We start from the raw sequence: 21117 nt of genomic DNA, 5'->3' as shown, positions 1-21117 counted from the left end.
GAGAGAGGGGGGAGAGAGGGGGAGAGAGGGAGGGTGTGAGAGAGAAGGGTGTGAGAGCGAGGTGAGAGAGAGGGTGAGAGAGAGGGGTGGGGGGAGAGAGAGAGAGGGGAAGAGAGAGTGGGAGAGAAGGTTAGAGAGTTAGAGTGGTGAGAGAGGGGTGACAGAGAGAGGAGGTTGAGGGGGGTGTAAGAGGAGGGTGGGGGGATGAGAGGGGGCGGTGCGTGAGGGAGTGTGTGGGGGATGGGGTGGAAGAGGGGGTAAGAGAGGGAGGTGAGGGAGGTGAGGGGGAGATAGCGGGGTTTTGAGAGGGAGATGGGAGAAAGAGAGGTGTGTGAGAGAGCTGGGTGAGAGGGCGGTGAGGGGGGCTGAGAGAGAGAGAGGTGGATGAGAAAGAGAGTGGGGGTGAGAGAGAGAACTTGGTGAGAGAGGGGGGATGAGAGAGAGCAGAGGGTGTGAGAGAGGGAGATGGGAGTGAGAAAGAGGGTGGTTGAGAGAGGGGAAGAGAGAGAGAGGTTGAGAACGAGGGGGGTGAGAGAGAGAGGGGGTGAGAGAGAGGGAGTCAGAAAGAGAGAGGGGATGAGAAAGAGATAGAGAGAGGGTTGGAGAGAGGGAGGGGGTGAGGGAGAGAGGCTGTGTGCGAGTGTGTGTGTGAGAGAGAGAGTGATAGAGGGAGGTCAGACAGAGGGGATGTGAGAGACATTGGGGTGGGAGAGAGAGGGGGTGACAGAGAGAGAGGGTAAGGGTGTGAGAGAGGGTGTGAGCGAGGGGGAGAGTGAGGGGTGTTGAGAGGTGAGGGTTGAGAGAAGGGGGTGAGAGGGAGGGGTTGAGAGAGGGGGTGAGAGAGAGCGGGTGAGACAGAGGGTGTGAGAAAGAGAAGGGGTGAGAGAGAGGGGTGAGAGAGAGAGAGGGGTTAAGAGGGGTGGGTGAGGGGGGTGAGAGAGAGAGGGTTCGAGAGAGAGGTGGAGAGAGAGGGTGGTTGAGAGAGAGAGGGAGAGAGAGAGGGAGAGAGAGAGGGGGTTGAGAGAGAGGGGTGAGAGAGAGAGAGAGTTCGAGAGTGAGGGGGTAAGAGAGAAAGCGGCTGAGAGAAAGGGGGTGAGAGAGAAGGGGTGAGAGAGCGAGGGGCTGACAAAGAGAGAGAAGGGTGAGAGAGAGCGAGGGGTGAGAGAGGGGGGTTTAGAGAGAGAGGGGGTTTGAGAGAGCGAGAGACAGCGGGTGAGAGAGAGAGGAGGAGGAGGAGGGGTGTGAGAGAGAGAGGGTGAGAGGAAGGGTGAGAGAGAGAGAGTTTGAGAGAGAGGGGGTGAGAGAAAGAAGGGTGAGAGAGAGAGGGGTTAGAGAGAGAGAGGTGAGAGAGGTGTGAGTGAGAGAGGTGTTGAGAGTGAGGTGGGTTGTGAGAGAGAGAGGGAGTAAGAAGGAGAGTGGGGGATGAGAAAGAGACAGAGAGAGGGTGGGAGAGAGGGAGGGGGTGAGAGAGAGAGGGGTAAGAGAGAGGGGCAGTTTGAGAGAGTGCGAGTGAGAGGGTAAGAGAGAGGAGGTTTGAGAGAGAGAGGGTGAGAGAGAGCTAGTGGGGGGGTGAGAGACAGAGGGGTGGGAATGAGAGGGGGAATGGAAGAGAGTGAGGGTGGGAGAGAGAGGTGGATGGGAGAGAGAGTGGGAGAGAGGGGGGGTGAGAGAAAGGTATTGAGAGAAAGGGAGACAGCGAGAGAAAGAGGGATGAGAGAGATGGGACCCGAGAGAGAGAGAAAGCGAAAGGGGTGAGAGAGGGGGAGAGATAGACAGTGAATGAGGGGTTGAGAGAGAGAGACAGAGACAGAGAGAGAGAACGAGTGAACGGATGAGAGAGTTAGAGGCGTGTGAGGGAGAGTGTGTGAGAGAGTAGGGCGCTAGAGAGAGACAGAACGAGAGCAAGGAGGAGGGAGGAAGAAAGGGGGCAAAAGAGAGAGAGAGAAATGGGGCGAACGAGAGAAAGAGGGTGCGAGAGAGGGGGTATAACAGAGAGAGAGAGAGAGTGGGGTGTGAGACAGAGCACAAGAGAGAAGGGGAATGAGAGAGAGAAAAAGGGAGCGAGAGACAGAATGTAATAGAGCGAGAGAGAGGTGGGGATGAGAGAGAGGGCGGGGGAAAAAGGGGTGAGAGAGAGAGACAGAGAGGCGGGTAAGAGAGAGGGTGTAAGCAGGGAAGATAGAGTGAAGGGGTGAGAGAGATAGAGGTGAGAGAGAGGGTGAGGGGTGACAGAGAGAGAGAGGTGTGAGTGAGAGAGCAGGGTGGAGAGAGAGGATGTGAGAGAGAGAGAGAGGGTGAGAGAGGAGTGAGAGAGAGGGGGTCAGAGAGAGCAAGGGGGAGAGATATAACTAGTTGGGTGAGAAAAGGGGTATGAGAGAGAGGTGCATGAGAAAGAGGGCCTGAGAGACGCGGTGAAAGAGAGGCGGTGAGAGAGAGGGGGTGAGAGAGATAGTGAGTGGTGAGAGCGAGAGGGAGCGAGAAAGAGTGGGTGAGAGAGAGGGGTGAGAGAGAGGGGTGAGAGAGGGGGAGAGAGGGGGGAGAGGTGGTGGAGAGAGGGAGGTGTGAAGGGTATGAGAGAGAGGGTGTAATAGAGAGGGGGAGAGAGAGTGGGATGAGAGAGTGGGGTGAGAGAGAGGGGGGCTGTGAGAGTGGGAGGGGCTGAGAGAGAGAGATGGGCTGAGAGAGAGGGGGTGAGATAGGGAGAGTGTGAGAGAGGAGGGAAGAGAGTGGGAGGGGGAAGAGGGACGAGATGAGAGAGGTAGGGTGAGAGAGAGGGGTGTGAGAGGGGTAGAGAGGGGGAGAGAGAGAAGGGGAGAGAGAGGGTGGAGAGAGAGGGGAGAGAGAGGGGGAGAGAGTAAGAGTGGTGAGAGAGAGAGGGATGAAAGAGAGAGTGGGTTGAGTGAGGGGGTGAAAGAGGAGGGTGAGGGAGGGGGAAGAGGGAGGGGAGTGAGAGGGGGCGGTGTGTGAGGGAATGTGTGGGGGATGGGGGTGGGAGAGGGGGTGGGAGAGGGGGATGAGGGAGGTGAGGGGGAAGATAGAGGGGCTGTGAAAGGGGGATGGGAGAGAGAGAGAGGTGTGTGAGAAAGAGCTGGGTGAGAGGGTGGTGAGGGGGTGCTGAAAGAAAGGTGGGTGAGAGAGAGAGTGGGGTTGAGAGAGAGACGTTGGTGAGAGGGGGGATGAGAGAGAGGGGAGGGTGAGAGAGAGGGGTATTGAGAGAGAGAGATAGATGGGAGTGAGAGAGAGAGTGTGTGAGAGAGGGGAAGAGAGAGAGAGAGGGTGAGAATGAGGGGGGTGAGAGAGAGAGGGGGTTAGAGAGATGGAGTCAGAAGGAGAGAGAGGGAATGAGAAAGGGATAGAGAGAAGGTGGGAGAGAGGGTGGGGTGAGGGAGCGAGGGTGTGTGTGAGTGTGTGTGAGAGAGAGAGAGTGAGAGAGGGGGGTGAGAGAGAGGGGGAGAGAGGGAGGGTTTGAGAGTGGGAGGGTGTGAGAGAGGGACGGGATGAGAGAGGGAGTGTGTGAGAGAGAAGGGTGTGAGAGAGAGGTGAGAGAAAGGGTGAGAGAGAGAGGTGGGGGAGAGAGAGGGGAAGAGAGAGTGGGAGAGAAGGTTAGAGAGTTAGTGTGGTGAGAAGGAGAGGGATGACAGAGAGAGGAGGTTGAGGGGGTGTAAGAGGAGGGTGAGGGGGGTGAGTGGGGGAGGTGCGTGAGGGAGTGTGTGGAGGATGGGGTGGAAGAGGGGGTGAGAGAGGGGGGTGAGGGAGGTGGGGGGGGAGATAGCGGGGTTTTGAGAGGGAGATGGGAGAAAGAGAGGTGTGTGAGAGAGCTGGGTGAGAGGGCGGTGAGGGGGGGGGCTGAGAGAGAGAGAGGTGGATGAGAAAGAGAGTGGGGGTGAGAGAGAGAAATTGGTGAGAGAGGGGGGATGAGAGAGAGCGGAGGGTGTGAGAGAGGGAGATGGGAGTGAGAAAGAGGGTGGTAGAGAGAGGGGAAGAGAGAGAGAGAGGTTGAGAACGAGGGGGGTGAGAGAGAGAGGGGGTGAGAGAGAGGGAGTCAGAAAGAGAGAGGGGATGAGAAAGAGAGTGGGGGTGAGAGAGAGAAGTTGGTGAGAGAGGGGGGATGAGAGAGCGCGGAGGGTGTGAGAGAGGGAGATGGGAGTGAGAAAGAGGGTGGTAGAGAGAGGGGAAGAGAGAGAGGTTGAGAACGAGGGGGGTGAGAGAGGGGGTGAGAGAGAGAGGGAGTCAGAAAGAGAGAGGGGATGAGAAAGAGATAGAGAGAGGGTTGGAGAGAGGGAGGGAATGAGAGAGAGAAGGGTAGGAGAGAGAGATGGTGTGAGAGAGCGGGTGAGGGGGTAAGAGAGCGCGGAGGTTTGAGAGAGAGAGGTTGAGAGAGGGTTTGAGAGAGAGAAGAGGGGTGTGAGAGAGAGAGTGAGAGAGGGAGGTGTGAGAGAGGGGATGTGAGAGACATTGGGGTGGGAGAGAGAGGTGGTGACAGAGAGAGAGAGAGAGAGAGTGTGTGAAGGGTTGAGAGGGGGAGTGAACGAGGGGTGTTGAGAGGTGAGGGTTGAGAGAAGGTGGTGAGAGAGAGGGGTTGAGCGAGGGGGTGAGAGAGAGGGTGAGACAGAGGGTGTGAGAAAGAGAAGGGGTGAGAGAGAGGGGTGAGGGAGAGAGGGGTTGTGAGGGGGGGTGAGAGCGAGGGATGTGAGGGGGGGTTGAGAGAGAGGTGTGAGAGAGAGAGGGTTCGTGAGAGAGGGAGAGAGAGGGGGTGGGACAGATGGGGAATGGAGAAAAATGGGGTGGGAGAGAGAGGGAGAGAGAGAGAAGGGTGAGAGGGAGAGTGAGTGAGAAAGAGGGGAAGTGGAAGAGAGAGAGGGGTGGGAGAGAGAGAGTGGGGTGAGAGAGAGTGGGGTGAGGGAGAGAGCGGGTGAGTGAGAGAGTGGGGTGTGAGAAAAAGGGGGAGAGACAAAGTGGGAGTGAGAGTGGGTCAGAGAAAGAGTGGAGGTAAGACAGAGAAGGGGTGGGAGAGAGGGCGTGGGAGAGAGAGGGGTGGGAGAGAGACGGTGAGAGGGAGATGGGGTAAGAGAGAGAGGAATGAGAAACAGACAGAGAGAGGGTGGGAGAGAGGGAGGGAATGAGTGAGAGAAGGATAGGAGAGAGAGAGATGGTGTGAGAGAGCGGGTGAGGGGGTAAGAGAGCGCGGAGGTTTGAGAGAGAGAGGGGTTGAGAGAGGGTTTGAGAGAGAGAAGACGGGTGAGAAAGAGAAGGGGTGAGAGAGGGGGGTGGGAGAGAGAGTGGTTGAGAGAGAGGGGTGGAGAGAGGAGGCGTGAGAGCGAGGGGTGTGAAGGGGGTGAGAGCGAGGAGTGAGAGGGAGAGGGTTCGAGAGAGAGGGAGAGAGAGAGAGATGGGGATGGGAGAGAGAGGGGTGAGAGAGAGAGACGGTGAGAGTGAGATGGGGTAAGAGAGGGAGTGAGAAGGAGAGAGGGGGTGAGAAAGAGACTGGGAGAGAGGGTGGGAGTGAGAGAAAGAGAAAGGTAAGAGAGAGGGGGTGTGAGAGAGAGTGGGTGAGGGGTTAACAGAGAGAGGAGGTTTGAGAGAGAGAGACGGGTGAGAGACAGTGCGGGTGAGGGGCGAGAGGGGGTGAGATATGGGGTTGATAGAGAGAAAGGGGGTGAGAGAGTGGGGGGCTGAGAAAGATAGAGAGGGAGGGTGAGAGAGAGAGGGGGTTTGAGAGAGCGAAAGAGAGTGGGCGAGAGAGAGAGAGGGGATGAGGGGGTGAGAGAGAGTGTGAGAGAGAGAGGGTGAGAGAGAGGGAAGGGGGTGAGAGAGTGGGTGAGAGAAGGGTGAGAAAGAGAGAAGGGGAGAGAGAGAGAGGGCTGAGAAAGAGAGAGAAGGGGAGAAAGAGAGGGGGTCAGAGAAAGAGTGGATGTGAGGGGTGTGGGAGTAGGGGTGAGAGAGAGGTGGTGAGAGAGCGGGGATGAAAGAGGGCAGGGTGAGGGAGAGGGGGGCTGAGAGAGAGAGAGGGTGAGAGAGAGAAAGGGTGAGAGAGAGAGGGGTTGAGAGAGAGGGGTTGAGAAGAGGGGTTGAGAGAGAGGGGATGAGAGAGAGAGGGGGTTTGAGAGTGAGAGGGATTGAGAGAGAGGGGAGTAAGAGAGGGGGTTGAGAGAGAGGGTGTGAGAGAGAAAGGGGTTCGAGAGAGACGGGATGGGGGAGAGATGGGGATGGGAGAGAGACGGGTGAGAGAGAGAGAGGGGTTGAGAGAGAGGGGTTGAGGGAGGGGTTGAGAGAGGGGTGAGAGCGAGGAGTGAGAGAGAGAGGGTTCGAGAGAGAGGTTTTGAGAAAGAGTGGTTGAGATGAAGAGGGGGTGGGAGAGAAATGGGGATGGGAGAGGGGGTGAGAGAGAGAGAGAAGGGTGAGAGAGAGAGTGGGGTGAGAGAGAGAGGGGGTGAGAGGGAGAGGGAGTGAGAAAGAGAGGGAGTGGAAGACAAAGAGAGAGGGTGAGAAACAGGTGGTGGAAGAGAGAGAGGTGCCGGAGAGAGAGTGGGGTGAGAGAGAGAGTGGGGTGAGAGAGAGAGAGGGGGTGAGTGAGGTGAGGGAGAAAGGGGGACAGACAAAGTGGGATCGAGAGTGGGTCAGAGAAAGAGTGGAGGTGAGACAGAGAGGGGGTGGGAGAGGGGGGTGGGAGAGAGGGGGTGGGAGAGAGGGGGTGGGAGAGAGAGAGGGGGGTGGGAGAGAGGGGGTGGGAGATAGAGGGGGTGGGAGAGAGGGGGTGGGAGAGAGGGGGTGGGAGAGAGAGAGGGGGAGAGAGAGAGGGGGTGGGAGAGAGAGGGGGTGGGAGAGAGGGGGTGGGAGAGAGAGAGGGGGAGAGAGAGAAATGGGAGAGAGAGAGAGGGGGAGATAGAGAGAAATGGGAGTGAGATGGAGTAAGAGAGAGAGGGATGAAAACTAGACAGAGAGAGGGTAGGAGAGAGGGAGTGAGTAAGAGAGAGAAGGGTATGAGGGAGAGGCAGTGTGAGAGAGAGCGGGTGAGGGGGTGAGAGAGAGCATGTTTGAGAGTGAGAGGGGTTGAGAGAGAGGTGTTGAGAGAGAGAAGAGGGGTGAGAAAGAGAAGGGGTGAGAGAGAGGGGTGAGAGAGAGGGGTGAGAGAGAGGGGGATTGAGAGTAGGGGTTGAGAGCGAGGGGTGTGTGGGGGGTTGAGAGCGAGGGGTGAGAGGGAGAGGGGTAGAGAGTAGGGGTTGAGAGCGAGAAGAGGGGTGAGAAAGAGAAGGGGTGAGAGAGAGGGGTGAGAGAGAGGGGGATTGAGAGTAGGGGTTGAGAGCGAGGGGTGTGAGGGAGAGGGGTTGAGAGTAGGGGTTGAGAGAGAGAAGAGGGGTGAGAAAGAGAAGGGGTGAGAGAGAGGGGTGAGAGAGAGGGGGATTGAGAGTAGGGGTTGAGAGCGAGGGGTGTGAGGGGGGGTGAGAGCGAGGGGTGAGAGGGAGAGGATTCGAGCAAGAAGGGGAGAGAGAGAGATGGGGATGGGAGAGAGAGGGGTGAGAGAGAGAGAAGGGTGAGAGTGAGAGACGGTGAGAGTGAGATGGGGTAAGAGAGGGAGTGAGAAGGAGAGAGAGGGGATGAGAAAGAGACTGGGAGAGGGTGGGAAAGAAGGAGTGACTGAGAGAAAGAGAAGGCTAAGAGAGAGAGGGGGCGTGAGAGAGAGCGGGTGAGGGCTTAAGAGAGAGAGGAGGTTTGAGAGAGAGAGGGGGGTGAGAGACAGAGCGGGTGAAGGGGCGAAAGGGGGGTGAGATATGGAGTTGAGAGAGATAGAGAAGGGGGATGAGAGAGAGGGCCTGAGAAAGAGAGAGAGGAATGAGAGAGAGAGGGTGAGAGAGAGAGAGGGATAAGGGGGGAGAGAGAGAGGGTAAGAGAGAGAGAGTGAGAGAGAGAATGGGGTGAGAGAGAGAGCGGGTGAGTGAGAGAGAGGGGATGAGGGAATGAGAGAAAGGGTGAGAGAGAGAGAGACGGGGGTGAGATAGAGGGTGAGAGAGAGAGAGTGGGGTGAGAGAGAGTGGGTGAGTGAGCGAGAGGGTTGTGACAGAGAGAGGACGATGTGAGGGGGTGTGAGAGAGAAAGGGGGAGAGAGAAAGGGGAGGAGAGACAAAGGGGGAGACAGAGTGGGTCAGAGAAAGAGTGGAAGTGAGACAGAGAAGGGGTGGGAGAGAAGATGTGGGGGAGAGAGAGAGATTGAGAGAGAGGGTGAGAGTGAATTGGGGTGAGAGCGAGAGGGAGTGAGAAAGAGAGAGGGGAGGAGAAAGAGAGAGAGTGGGAAAGAGGGAGGGAGTGCGAGAGAGAGGGTAAGAGAGAGAGAGATGGGCTGAGAAAGAGAGAGGGAGTGAGAGAGAGGGGGTGAGAGAGAGGGGGATTTGATGGTGTGAGAGAGCGGGTGAGAGAGAGGGGATGAGGAGGTGTGAGAGAGAGAGGGTGAGATGAGAGGGTATGAGAGAGAAGAGGGTGAGAGAGAGAGGAGGTGAGAGAGTGGGTGAGAGAGAGAGGGGTGAGAAAGGGAGAGAAGGGTGAGAAAGAGAGAGGAGGAGAGAGAGAGGGCTGAGAAAGAGAGAGGTGGTAGAAAGAGAGGGGGTCAGAGAAAGAGTGGATGTGTGGGGGGGTGAGAGAGGGGGTGTGGGAGAGGGAGTGGGAGAGAGGGAGAGTGGGGGTGAGAGAGAGGTTGGTAAGAGAGCAGGGATGAGACAGAGGAGGGTGAGACAGAGTGGGGATGAGAGAGAGAGATGGGAGTGAGAGAGAGGGGGGTGAGAGAGAGGGGAGTGAGAGAGAGGGGGGTGAGAGAGAGGGGAGTGAGAGAGAGGGGGGTGAGAGAGAGGGGAGTTGAGAGAGAGGGTGTGAGAGAGAAAAGGGTTCGAGAGAGACAGGGTGGGAGAGAGATGGGGATGGGAGAGAGAGGTGTGTGAGAGAGAGAGAGAAGGGTGAGAGAGAGAGTGGTGAGAGAGAGGGGGGTGAGATAGAGAGGGAGGGGTGGGAGAGAGAGTGGAGTGAGAAAGAGAGTGGGCTGAGAGTGACAGCGGGTGAGTGAGAAAGAGGGATGAGAGATGGGAAAGAGAGAGGGGTGAAAGAGAACGAGAGAGGGGAGAGAGAGATATGGTTTGGAAGAGCGAGAGAGAGCAGGTGAGAGATAGAGGGGATGAGGGAGGTGAGAAAGAGGGTGAGATGAGAGGGTGAGAGAGAGAAGGGGTGAGAGGGAGAGCGGGTGATGTGAGGGGGGTGAGAGAAAGGGGAGAGACAAAGGGGAGAGAAAGAGTGGAGATAGAGAGAGGGGGAGAGAGGGTGTGGGATTGAGAGAGAGGGGGTAAGAGAGAGAGGTGGTTTGAGAGAGCGAGAGAGAGCAGGTGAGAGAGAGAGGGGTGAGGGGGGATCAAAGAGAGAGAGTGAGAGAGAGGGGTGTGAGAGAGAGGGGAATAAGAATAAGAGAGATTGGGGTGGGAGAGAGAGGGGGTGACAGAGAGAGGAGTGAGGTGGGAGAAAGTGAGGGGTTGAGAGATGGGGGTTGAGAGAGGGGGATGAGAGAGAGGGGGGTTGAGAGAGGAGGGTGAGGGAGAGAGGTGGTGAGGCAGAGGGTGTGAGAGAGAGAGAGAGGGGTGAGAGAGGGGGAGTGAGAGAGATGGGGTTTGGGAGAGAGGGGGTGAGAGAGAGAGGGGGTAAGAGAGAGAGGGGGTGAGAGAGAGAGGGGGTGAGAGAGAGGGGTGTGAGAAAGGGTAGTGAGAGAGAGGGGATGAGAGAGAGAGGGAGTGAGAGAGAGGGGTGTGAGAAAGGGGTAGTGAGAGAGAGGGGGGTGAGAGAGGGGGTGGTGAGAGAGAGCGGGGTGAGAGAGAGGGGGAGAGAGAGAGGGTGAGAGAGAGAGTGGGTATGAGAGAGGGGGGAGTGAGAGAGAGGGGGTTGAGAGAGAGGGGCAGTGTGAGAGAAGGGTGAGAGAGAGAGGGAATGAGAAAGAGAGAGGGTGGGAAGAGGGGGAGAGAGGGGGTGAGAGATGGGGTGAGAGAGAGAGGGGAGAGAGTGACGGGTTGAGAGAGAGTGATGGGTTGAGAGAGAGAAGAGGGTGAGAGAGAGAAGGAGTGAAAGCGAGGGTTGAGATGGAGAGGGGTTGAGAGGGAGGGGGGTGAGAGAGAGGGGCTTTGAGAGAGAGGGTGTGAGAGACAAAGTGGTTCGAGAGAGACAGGGTGGGCGAGAGATGGGGATGGGAGAGAGAGGAGTGAGAGAGAGAAGGGTGAGAGAGAAGTGGTGTGAGAGAGAGAGTGGTGAGAGAGAGGGGGTGGGAGAAGGAGAGGGGTGAGAGAGTGGACTGAGAGAGAGTGGGGTGAGAGAGACAGCGGGTGAGTGAGAAAGAGGGGTGAGAGAGAGGGGTGTGAGAGAGAGGGGTGAGAGAGAGATCGGGTGAGAGAGAGACAGGCTGAGAGAGAGAGAGAGGGTGAAAGAGAGTGGGTGAGAGAGAAGGGGTGAGAGAAAAGGGGTGAGAGAGAGGTGAGAGATAGTGAGGGGTGAAAGAGAGAGAGGGGTTAGAGAGAGAAGGCCTGAGAGAGAGGAGGTGAGAGAGACTGGGTGACAGAGAACTGGTGAGAGAGGGGGAGAGAGAGAGATTTGTGTTAGAGAGAGGGATAAGAGAGAGAGGGGTGAGAGAGAGAGAGGGATGAGAGAGAGGGGTGCGGTAGAGAGAGTGGTGGAAGTGAGAGCGGGTGAGAAAGAGACAGGGGGTGACAGAGATACAGGCTGAGAGAGGGGGGAGGGAGAGAGTGGGTGAGAGAGAGGGGGTGAGAGAGAGAGGAGTGAGGGAGAAAGAGGGGTGGAAGAGAGAGCGGGTGAGAAAGAGACATTGGGTGACAGAGAGACAGGCTGAGAAAGAGAGGAGGTGAGAGAGAGAGAGGGCCTGAGGGAGAGGGGGTGAGTGAGAGGGGGTGACAGAGAAGGGGGGAGAGAGAGAGGTGTGTGTGAGAGAGAGGGGTGAGAGAGGGGGTGTGTGAGAGAGATCAGGGTGGGAGAGACTGGGGACAGAGAGGGGGCTGAGAGAGAGAGAGGGCTGAGAGAGAGGGGGTGAGAGAGAGAGGGGTGTGAGAGAGATCGGAGTGGACGAGAGAGCGGGTGAGAAAGGGGGGGTGAGAGAGAGACAGACTGAGAGAGGGTGAGAGAGAAGGTGAGAGAGAGGCGTGAGAGAGAGGGGATGAGAGAGGGGGTAAGAGAGAGTGAGTGGAAAGAGAGTGAGGGGTGAGAGGGTGAGGGTGAGAGGGGCGATGAGAGAGATCGGGGTGGAAGAGAGAGCGGGTGAGAAAGAGAGAGGGGGTGAGAGAGAGTGGAGGAGTGAGAGTGGGTGAGAGAGGGGTGTAGAGAGTGGGAGAGTTGGGGAGTGATGGAGAGATGGGGAGAGGTGAGAAAGGGGTGAGAGAGGGGTGTGAGAGAGAGGTGAGAGGGAGGGGGGAGAGAGAGGGGGGAGAGAGAGGGGTGGGGAGGGGAATGAGAGAGGGGTGTGAGAGAGGGGTGAGAGAGAGTGGAAGAGAGAGAGGGGGAGAAGGGGGAGATAGAGGGAGGTGAGAGAAAGTGGGTGAGAGAGAGGCGGAAGAGAGAGGGGGAGAGAGACAGGGGGAGGGAGAGGGGTGAAAGAGAGGGTGAGAGAGAGAGTGGGAGAGGGGGAGAGAGAAAGGGGGTGAGAGAGGGGGTAAAGAGAGGGGGAGAGAGAGGAGGGAGAGAAAGGGGAGAGGGTGAAAGGGGGAATGAAGCGATAGGGTGAGAGAAAGGGGGTGAGAGGGGGAAGAGAGCACGAGAGGGGCAGAGAGAGAGGGTAAGAGAGTGAGAGGCGGGAGAGAAACAGGGTGAGAGAGATGGGTTGAGAGTGCGAGGGGGTGTGAGCGAGAGAGAGAGGGGGGGCAAGAGAGAGAGAAAGGTGCAAATGAGCAGGAGGGAGGGGATGGAAATGAGACAGAGAGTTTGAGAGCGAGAGAGCGCACGAGAAGGGGACAAAGAGAGAGAGAGCGAGCGAGAAAGAGAGAGAGATAGCGAGGAGGCAGAGCGTGATAGGGAGAGATAGAGGGAGATCCAGTGACAGAGGGATGAGAGAGAGAGGGATGGGAGGGGAGAGAGAAGTCGGGTGAGAGAGAGAGAGTTTGGGTGGAGAGTGAGTGAGGGGGTGAGAGAGAAAGAGAGGGTGAGAAAGAGAGAATGAGAGTGAGGGGGTGAGAGAGAGAGTCAGAGAGAGATGTCTCAGGGAGGACCAGTCCAGCAGAGGTGAAAGCAGGTCCCTCACAAGATGATGTGAATGAAGCCTAGAATGTAGCTGTTCCTTCCCCAGCTCTGTGTCTATGTCCTGTCTTCCAGGTCTGAATACAGAAGGTCACTAACCCCTCCCTGTGCTCTTCACTGTGAGTGATCTTACCGACTGCAGGATTTACTGAAGGCTCCAGACCTCCCTCTTCATGTCTCTCTGACTGACCAACCGTCTTTGATGTGGTTATGGACGAGACAAGAGTTAGGAATTCGGCTGAGACAGGAACATCCAGATGACCTACAGGAGAAAGAGAAACAGACAGAATGGGAAATTAGACTGATGCAGTGAAGGTTACACATGGAGAATGGCACTGAGTCCACAGAGATCTGGAAAATCCCTGTCTCCATCCCTGGCCTGTGCTGCTGCGTCTCTCTGGAATGGAGAATTCTGTTGGCTCAGGATCTGGAGTAGCTGCAAGAGTGAGAGACGCTGACAGAGGCAGCAATCAGACCCACACAGTGAGGGATACCACATGGAGAGATACTGAGTGATATCACCAGAGTGCAGGAAGGTATCAGGATCACACAATGGTCATGATGAAAGGGTTGTGATTCATGGTGCACGGGGATCAGTACTCAGTGACGGTTGACCTACGAGTGGGACAGGTGATGGCCTCGTGCTATTCTCACCCGACTGTTCATCCAGATGTTAATGCCGGTGTCCAGTATAACCCATCTAACTGCTTAATATCCTTTTAGGAAGGAAATCTATTGTAGACAGCGGGTCTGGCCTACACATGATCCAGACCCAGAGCGATGGGGTTGACTCTAAACTGATCTCTGTAATGATCCAGCAAGGCACTCAGCTCAAGGGCAGCTTGGGGTGGGCATGCGATGCTGGCCAGCCAGAGACAGCAACATCCCATGAGTGAATTAAACACAACACTGCTGGGAGCAGTGTCCTGGTCAACCATGTCGGTAGGCTTATGGACAGGGCTTTAAACTGACAGAGAGGATGCAGGGCCAGGGTTCAGGTGAAAGGAACTTTCCAAATCCAAAGAGAAAATGGTGATGTAGCTGAAGACAAGCAGAAAGGAACAGGAAGAGACAGAGTTTAACTGAAACTGTACATCAGTGAATTGGACTGTGACAAGAAATTGTGGAAAGAGTCAATTGTGATGTTCTTTTTTGGAATGGACAAAGTCTCTGCAATAAGGAGGATGGACTGGGGCACAGAGATAAATGAGATTTAGTGGTGACAGGGTGAACAATTGGTGGAACATGAATATTTTATTGTACACCTCCTTGAGGGGTGTCAGGGAGTGCAGGATGGGTAACCCTGACAGTAATGGGTAACAAAGGCATTACAGCGAAAGCATTTGGCCTCAGATGATGCAGCTGAATCAGTCTGAATGCAGATTCTGGGTCACGTGTCAAAAACACAAGCAGGAGAACAGTTTAGAGGCTGCCTGACAGCAATTCATTGCTCAACCCTGTTACACATTCCAATGTATTCCTGTGTAATGCAAAGGCACTGTGATAATTCTGGGAGACTTCAGTCTTTGTATAATCTGGGACAGTCACATCGGCAAAAGGGATGGTCTCCGAACTACTCTTTGAATGTTTGTGTCAGTGTTTCTTGAAATAACACATTGTGGAAACGGCCAGGGAGGTGACTATCTCAGATCGCCCGTTGGGTGATGACGCTGAGGGAAGGAGTAATGTCCCACTGAGATATCCTCTGGGAAATTGTAGTGTAGTGGAATTCAGTGAGATGATGGATTTTTAAAGTGACCATAAAGCACACCCAACAATCACAACCAAAGCCATTGACATGTGTTTGAGAGGAGAACTGACCAAGGTAAACAGGGGAAACAGTGAAGTGTATGGCTGGAAATGGACAGTGCAAAACATTTACAGTCAGAGAGATGTCCGGCACAGAAACAGGGCCTTCGGTTTCCAACTCATCCACACCACCCACCTATCCTAACATAATCTCATCACATTTGCCAGCACTTGGCACAAATCCCTCTCAACCCTTCCTGTTCATATACCCATCCAGATGCCTTTTAAATGCAGTAATTGTACCAGTCTCCACCACTTCACCAGGCAGGTCATTCCATACACGCAACACCCTCCACATCAAAACGTTGTTCCTTACGTTCCTTTTATATCTTTCCCCACTCATCCTGAACCTAGGCCCTCCAGTTCTGGACTACCCCATCCCAGGGAAAAGACCTTGTCTGTTAATCCTAACCATGCCTCTCATGGTTTTATAAACCTCCATATGGGTTACCCCTCAGCCTCAGACATTCCAGGGAAAACATCCCCAGCCCATTTCACCTCTCTCTTTAGCTCAAATCCTCCAATCCTGTCAGCGTCTTTGCAAATCTTTTCTGAACCCTTTCAATTTACACAACATCATTCCAAAAGGGAGGAGACTAGAATTGCACGCAATATTCCAAAACTGGCTTATCCAATGTCCTGTGCAGCCACAACATGACCTCCCAACTCCTCTACGCAATGCACTGATCAGTAAACACAAGCATACCAAACTCCTTATTCACTATCCTATCAACCTACAATTCTCCTTTCAAGGAACAATGAACCTACACTCCAAGGTCTCTTTGTTCAGAAACACTCCCTGGGACCTTAATATTAAGTGTATCAGTCCTGCGAAGAGTTGCTTTCCCAAAATGCAGCCCCTCCCATTTATCTAAATTAAACTCCATCTGCCACTCCTCAGCCCATTGGCCCATCAGTTCACTATCCCATTGTAATGTGAAGTAACATTCTTCACTGTCCACTACACCTCCAATTTTGGTATCATCTGCAAACTTACTAACTCTACCTGCTGTGTTCACATCCAAATCATTTATATAATTAATGGAAAGTAGTGGACACAGCACCGATCCTTGTGGCACTCCACTGGTCACAGGTCTCCAGTCTGAAAAAAACACCCTCCACAACCACCCTCTGTCTTCTACCTTCGTGCCAGTTCTGTATCCAAATGGCTGGTTTTCCCTGTATTCAGTGAGATCTATCCTTGCTCTCCAATCTCCCATGTGGAAACATTTCGAATACCTTACTGAAATCCATGTCGCTCACATCCACCTCTATGCCCTCATCAATCCTTTTGTTACTTCTTCAAAAAATATCTTGAGCCATGATTTCCCACGTACAAAGCAATGCTGACTATCCCCAATTAGACATTGCCTTTCTGAACACATGTAATTCCTGTCCCTCATGTATCCGTCTCTCAAGTGCCCACGACTGACGACAGGCGAACCAGTCTGTAGTTCCCTGGCTTGTCCTTACCACCCTTCTTAAACAGTGGCACCATGTTAGCCCAACCTGCAGTCTTCTGGTACCTCACCTGTGAATATCGATGATACAAATATTTCAGTAAGAGGCCCAGCAATCACTTCTCTAGCTTCCCACAGAGATCGAGATTACACCTGATAAGGTCCTGGGGATTTATCCACCTTTAACCATTTCAAGACATCCAGCACCTCCTCCTCTGTAATGTGGACATTTTGCAAGATGACATCATCTCTTTCCCAATGCTACTTCTCAAACCATCATTCTATTCGATATCTTCCATGTCCTTCTCTACAGGAAATACTTGTTCAGTTCCTCCCCCATCTCCTGCAGCTACACGTGCAGGCTGTCTTGATCATTGAGGGGCCCTATTCTCTCCCTAGTAACCCTTTTGTCCTTTTTGGATTTATAAAAACATTTTGGATTCTCCTTAAATCTATTTGCCAAAGCAATCTCATGTCCCCTTTTTGCCCTCCTGATTTCCCTCTATCCCTAAACAACACTGCACTCACCCCCTCCCTGACTGATCCCTACCCAACACTGCAATCTCCCCATCCCTGACTGATCCCAGCCAACACTGCATTCTCCCCCACGACTGATCCCAACCCAACCCTGCAATCTCCCCCTCCCTGATTGATCCCTACCCAACACTGCACTCACCCCCTCCCTGACTGATCCCTGCCCAACACTGCAATCTCCCCCTCCCTGACTGATCCCTACCCAACACTGCAATATCCCCCTCCCTGACTGATCCCTACCCAACACTGCAATCTCCCCCTCCCTGACTGATCCCTACCCAACACTGCAATCTCCCCCTCCCTGACTGATCCCTACCCAACACTGCAATCTCCCCATCCCTGACTGATCCCAGCCAACACTGCAATCTCCCCCACGACTGATCCCAACCCAACCCTGCAATCTCCCCCTCCCTGATTGATCCCTACCCAACACTGCACTCACCCCCTCCCTGACTGATCCCTACCCAACACTGTAATCACCCCCTCCCTGACTGATCCCTGCCCAACACTGCACTCACCCCCTCCCTGACTGATCCCTGCCCAACACTGCAATCTCCCCTCCCTGACTGATCCCTACCCAACACTGCAATATCCCCCTCCCTGACTGATCCCTACCCAACACTGCAATATCCCCCTCCCTGACTGATCCCTACCCAACACTGCAATCACCCCCTCCCTGACTGATCCCTACCCAACACTGCAATATCCCCCCTGACTGATCCTTACCCAGCACTGCAATCACCCCCTCCCACGGAAAAAAAATAACTAGAGAGAAAATAGGACCCTTCAAGGACCAAAGTGGACGTGTGTGCAGAATCAGAGGAATTATTTCCCCTCTGTGTTGACCTTGGAGAAGGACATAGAGGCTTGGGAACTTGGGCAAGTTAGTGATGATCTCTTAGTGTCAGTCCATATGTGATGAGGATGTTAGGGGATTACAGGGTGACCTGGACAAGTTAGGTGAGTGGGCAGATGCATGGCAGATGCAGTTTAATGTGGATAAATGTCTGGTTATCCACTTTGGTGGCAAGAACAGGAAGGCAGATTACTACCTCAATGGTATCAAATTAGGTAAAGGGGCTGTTCAGAGAGATCTGGGTGTTCTTGTCCACCAGTCAATGAAGGCAAGCATGCAGGTACAGCAGGTCGTGAAGAAGGCTAATAGCATGCTGGCCTTCATAACAAGAGGGATTGAGTATAGAAGCAAAGAGGTGCTTCTGCAGCTGTACAGGGCCCTGGTGAGACCACACCTGGAGTACTGTGTACAGTTCTGGTCTCCAAATTTGAGGAAAGACATTCTGGCTATTGAGGGAGTGCAGCGTAGGTTGACGAGGTCAATTCCTGGAATGGCAGGATTGCCTTACACGGAAAGACTGAAGCGACTGGGCTTGTATACCCTTGAGTTTAGAAGACTGAGAGGGGATCTGATTGAAACGTATAGGATTATGAAAGGATTGGACACTCTGGCAGGAGGGAACATATTTCCGTTGATGGGGGAGTGCCGAACCAGAGGACACAACTTAAAAATACGGGGTAGACCATTTAGGACAGAGATGAGGAGAAACTACTTCACACAGAGAGTGGTGGCTGTGTGGAATGCTCTGCCCCAGAGGGCAGTGGAGGCCCAGTCTCTGGATTCTTTTAAGAAAGAATTGGATAGAGCTCTTAAAGATAGTGGAATCAAGGGTTATGGAGATAATGCTGGAACAGGATACTGATTGGGAATGATCAGCCATGATCATATTGAATGGCGGTGCAGGCTCGAAGGGCAGAATGGCCTACTCCTGCATCTATTGTCTATTGTCTATTGTCTATTGTCATATCACAGGAGAGGATGTGTTGAATGCATTAGAATGTATGAAGTTGGATAAATCTCCTGGACCTGACCAAACATATCCAACAGCACCTCAAGAGGCGAGGGAAGTTCTTGTGGAGTCCCTGCTGATCTTTTTGCCTCACTGTTAGCCACGGGTGAGGTCCCGGAAGACTGGAGGACAGCATATGTTGCGCCCTTATTCAAGAATGGCTGCAAAGATAAACCTGGGAACTATAGATCAGTAAATCTAACATCCGTGGTAAGTAAGTTACTTGAGAAGATGCTGAGAGATTAGATCGACATGCATTTGGAAATACAACATTTGATTGGCAGTAGTCAGCAAAGCCTTGTGCATGGGAGACCATGCCTCACAAATTTGTCAGCGTTCTTTATTGAAGTGATCAGGAAGTTTGACGAGGGCAGGCCAGTACATGTAGACTCTACAGATTTCAGGAAGGCCTTTGATAAGGTTCCACATGGTACCTTGCTCTGGAAGGTTAGATCGCATGGAATCCAGGGGGCGTTGGCAAGCTGGGTACACAATTGGCTTGATGGTAGGAAGCAGAGGGTAACAGTCAGACTGGAGGCCTGTGACTCGTGGTGTGCCTCAGCGGTCATAGAATCATAGAATCCCTCCTCTGTGGAAACAGGCCCTTCGGCCCAACAAGTCCACTGGCCCTCTGAAGATTATTTCACTCAAACCCATTCACCTACTTTATTACTCTGCATTTACCCCTGACTAATGCAACTTACTTACACATCCATGAACATTCTCGGCAATTGAGCATTGCCAATTTACTTGACCTGCAGATCTTCGGATTGTGGGAGGAAACCGGTGCACCCAGAGGAAATCCACGCAGACATGGGGAGAACATACAAACTCAGTTGGTGTGGCATGGTGGCTCAGTGGTTGGCACTGCTTCCTCACAGCGCCAGGTACCCAGGTTCGACCCCAGCCTCGGGTGACTGTGTGGAGTTTGCACATTCTCCCTGTGTCTGTGTGGGTTTCCTTTGGGTGCTCCGGTTTTCTCCCCATTCCAAAGATGCGCAGGTCAGATGAATTGGCCAGGCGAAATTGCCCATATTGCTAGGTGCATTTGTTAAGGGTAAATGTTGGGTAGGGAGAATGGCTCTGGGTGGGTTACTCTTCAGCAGGTCGGTGTGGTTTGTTGGGCCAAATGGCCTGTTTCCATACTGTAGGAAATCTAACCCTAACAGAATCTAACCCACACAGACCATCCAGTGAGGTTGGAATTGAATCCAGATCCACGGTGCTGTGAGGCAGCAGTGCTAACCACTGATCCATTGTGCCACGCAGCTGGTCAGTGCTAGGCCCATTGCTGTTTGTCATCTATATCAATGATTTGGATGAGGATGTTTAAGGCATGATTAGAAAGTTTTCAGATTACACTAAAATAAGTGAGGAAGGGTCTCAGCAATTGCAACAGGACCTTGATCAGCTGGGGAATTGGGCTGAGAAATGGCAAATGGAGTTTAATACAGACAAGGGCGAGATCTTACATTTTGGAATGTCACATCAAGACAGGGGTTTCATGGGGAATGGTAGGGCCTGAAGGAGTGCAGTGGAACAGAGGGTCCTTGGATTCCAGGAGCACGGCTCTCTGAACTCAGGGAGACAGGGCAGTGAAGGAGGCTTTTGGCACACTGGGCCCTTCACCAGTCAGGGCATGGAATATCGAAGTTAGGAAGTTCTGTTGTAGTTGTGCAGGATGTTGGTGAGGCCGCACTTGGAATATTGTGTTCAGTTTTACCCACCTTGCTATAGGAAGGATGTTATTGTTCTAGAAAGAGGACAGAAAAAATTTACAAGGATGTTGCCAAAACTCAACTAGACAGATAAAGAGAGAGGTTGGACAAGCAAGGACATTTTCTTTCGTGTGTAGGAGACTGAGGGGTATCCTTATAGAGGTGTATAAGATCATGGGAGGCATGGATAGGGTGAATGCACTCAGTCTTTATCCAAGGCTTGGGGAATCAAGGATGAAAGGGCATCAGTTTAAGGAGAAAGGGGAAGATTAAAAGGGAACCTGAGGGACAATGCTTTTACCCAGGGGGTGGTACACATACGGAATGAACTACCAGTGCAAGTGGTCGAGGAGGATACATTTAAGAACAATTAAAATGCACTTGGACAAATACATAGAGAGGAACGTATTGGAAGGATTTGGTTCAAGTGCAGGGAAACGGGGTTAGTGTAGATGGACCAGTTTGGGCCAAAGAGCCTGTCTCCATGCTGTAGAACTCTATGACTCTATGAGTATACCCAGGTGTCCCATAATACAGAAGCGACCAAAGCAATAGGAACACGAGCCGGGACAAATGTGAAACAGTCCTGCAGAATTTCACAGGAAGCCAGCTTGGCCTTGCAGTGAAGGGTTCCTGGTACAGGAGCTGTGGTGAGATGCCCATAGAGAACCGGGGAAGGAAGCTGGAAGGCTCACTCCACTGACGATAGCCTGGAGGACCCCCAGCTGGGATAAGGCAGCTGGGATCCGGTCACCCCAGGGAAACCTACAGGCTGTGACCGAGCTTGGTCTCCGACACAATGAGCAGGACAGAAGGTTGCAGGAACATGGGACTACTCCAGTTCCAATTGGGAAGAGCCCAATCCATTGAAAGGAGGGTCTCTGGGGATGGGGAGGCAGCCTCAGGTTACATTGACAATCTGGAAGGACAGTGTATGAGCTCCAAGCAGCTGCATGGGTCCTGTACACCTGCAACATGGAACAACACACATCAGGCCCTAGTAGGAGGTGTCAGGAGCAAATACAATCCCTAGGGAACTAGGGGTCCTCCCAGAATGGGATAATGTGTGCCTTTGGGGTTCTACCTCCCCAGGGAGATAACATCCACACCCGCTCACAGATGGGGACTCCCACTGCCTTGTTCTCAGGTCACTGCATCTTTTGCCCCCAGCCCTGACCCACAGCCGAACTCAGATTCCATGAATCCTGTGGTTCCCCAGTGTAAAGCAGCTTATGGTCTTCACTCCGTACACAACAGCCATTCCAGGCACCCAGCTGGTGGGCAGCACCAAAAAGGCCACTCTCTTTGATCCTGTCTCAAACCCAGATACATTTTTGAATGAGATAGACCGACAGTCTGTCATACACGGACTGGATGCTGACAAATAAATTAAATTAATCACCATGTGACTTTGTCCACCAGGCCATTCAGCCCTCCCTGAGGGACAACAGTGAGGGAGGGACATCCATGATG

General features: G+C 53.5%; 1 long non-coding RNA gene across 1 annotated transcript in view; it reads right to left on the bottom strand.

Annotated features, from left to right (window-relative positions):
- Positions 1 to 21117, bottom strand: part of LOC140470057 (uncharacterized) — a 60135-nt gene that overhangs the window by 24331 nt on the left and 14687 nt on the right. Inside the window, exon 2 of the long non-coding RNA XR_011956324.1 lies at positions 12358 to 12520. This is a non-coding gene — a long non-coding RNA (uncharacterized lncRNA). The remainder of the gene's footprint in view (positions 1 to 12357; positions 12521 to 21117) is intronic.

The sequence above is a fragment of the Chiloscyllium punctatum genome, chromosome 50 (assembly GCF_047496795.1).
Source record: "Chiloscyllium punctatum isolate Juve2018m chromosome 50, sChiPun1.3, whole genome shotgun sequence".
Classification (NCBI taxonomy): Eukaryota; Metazoa; Chordata; class Chondrichthyes; order Orectolobiformes; family Hemiscylliidae; genus Chiloscyllium; species Chiloscyllium punctatum.
This window is presented reverse-complemented; position numbering and strand designations above follow the sequence as displayed.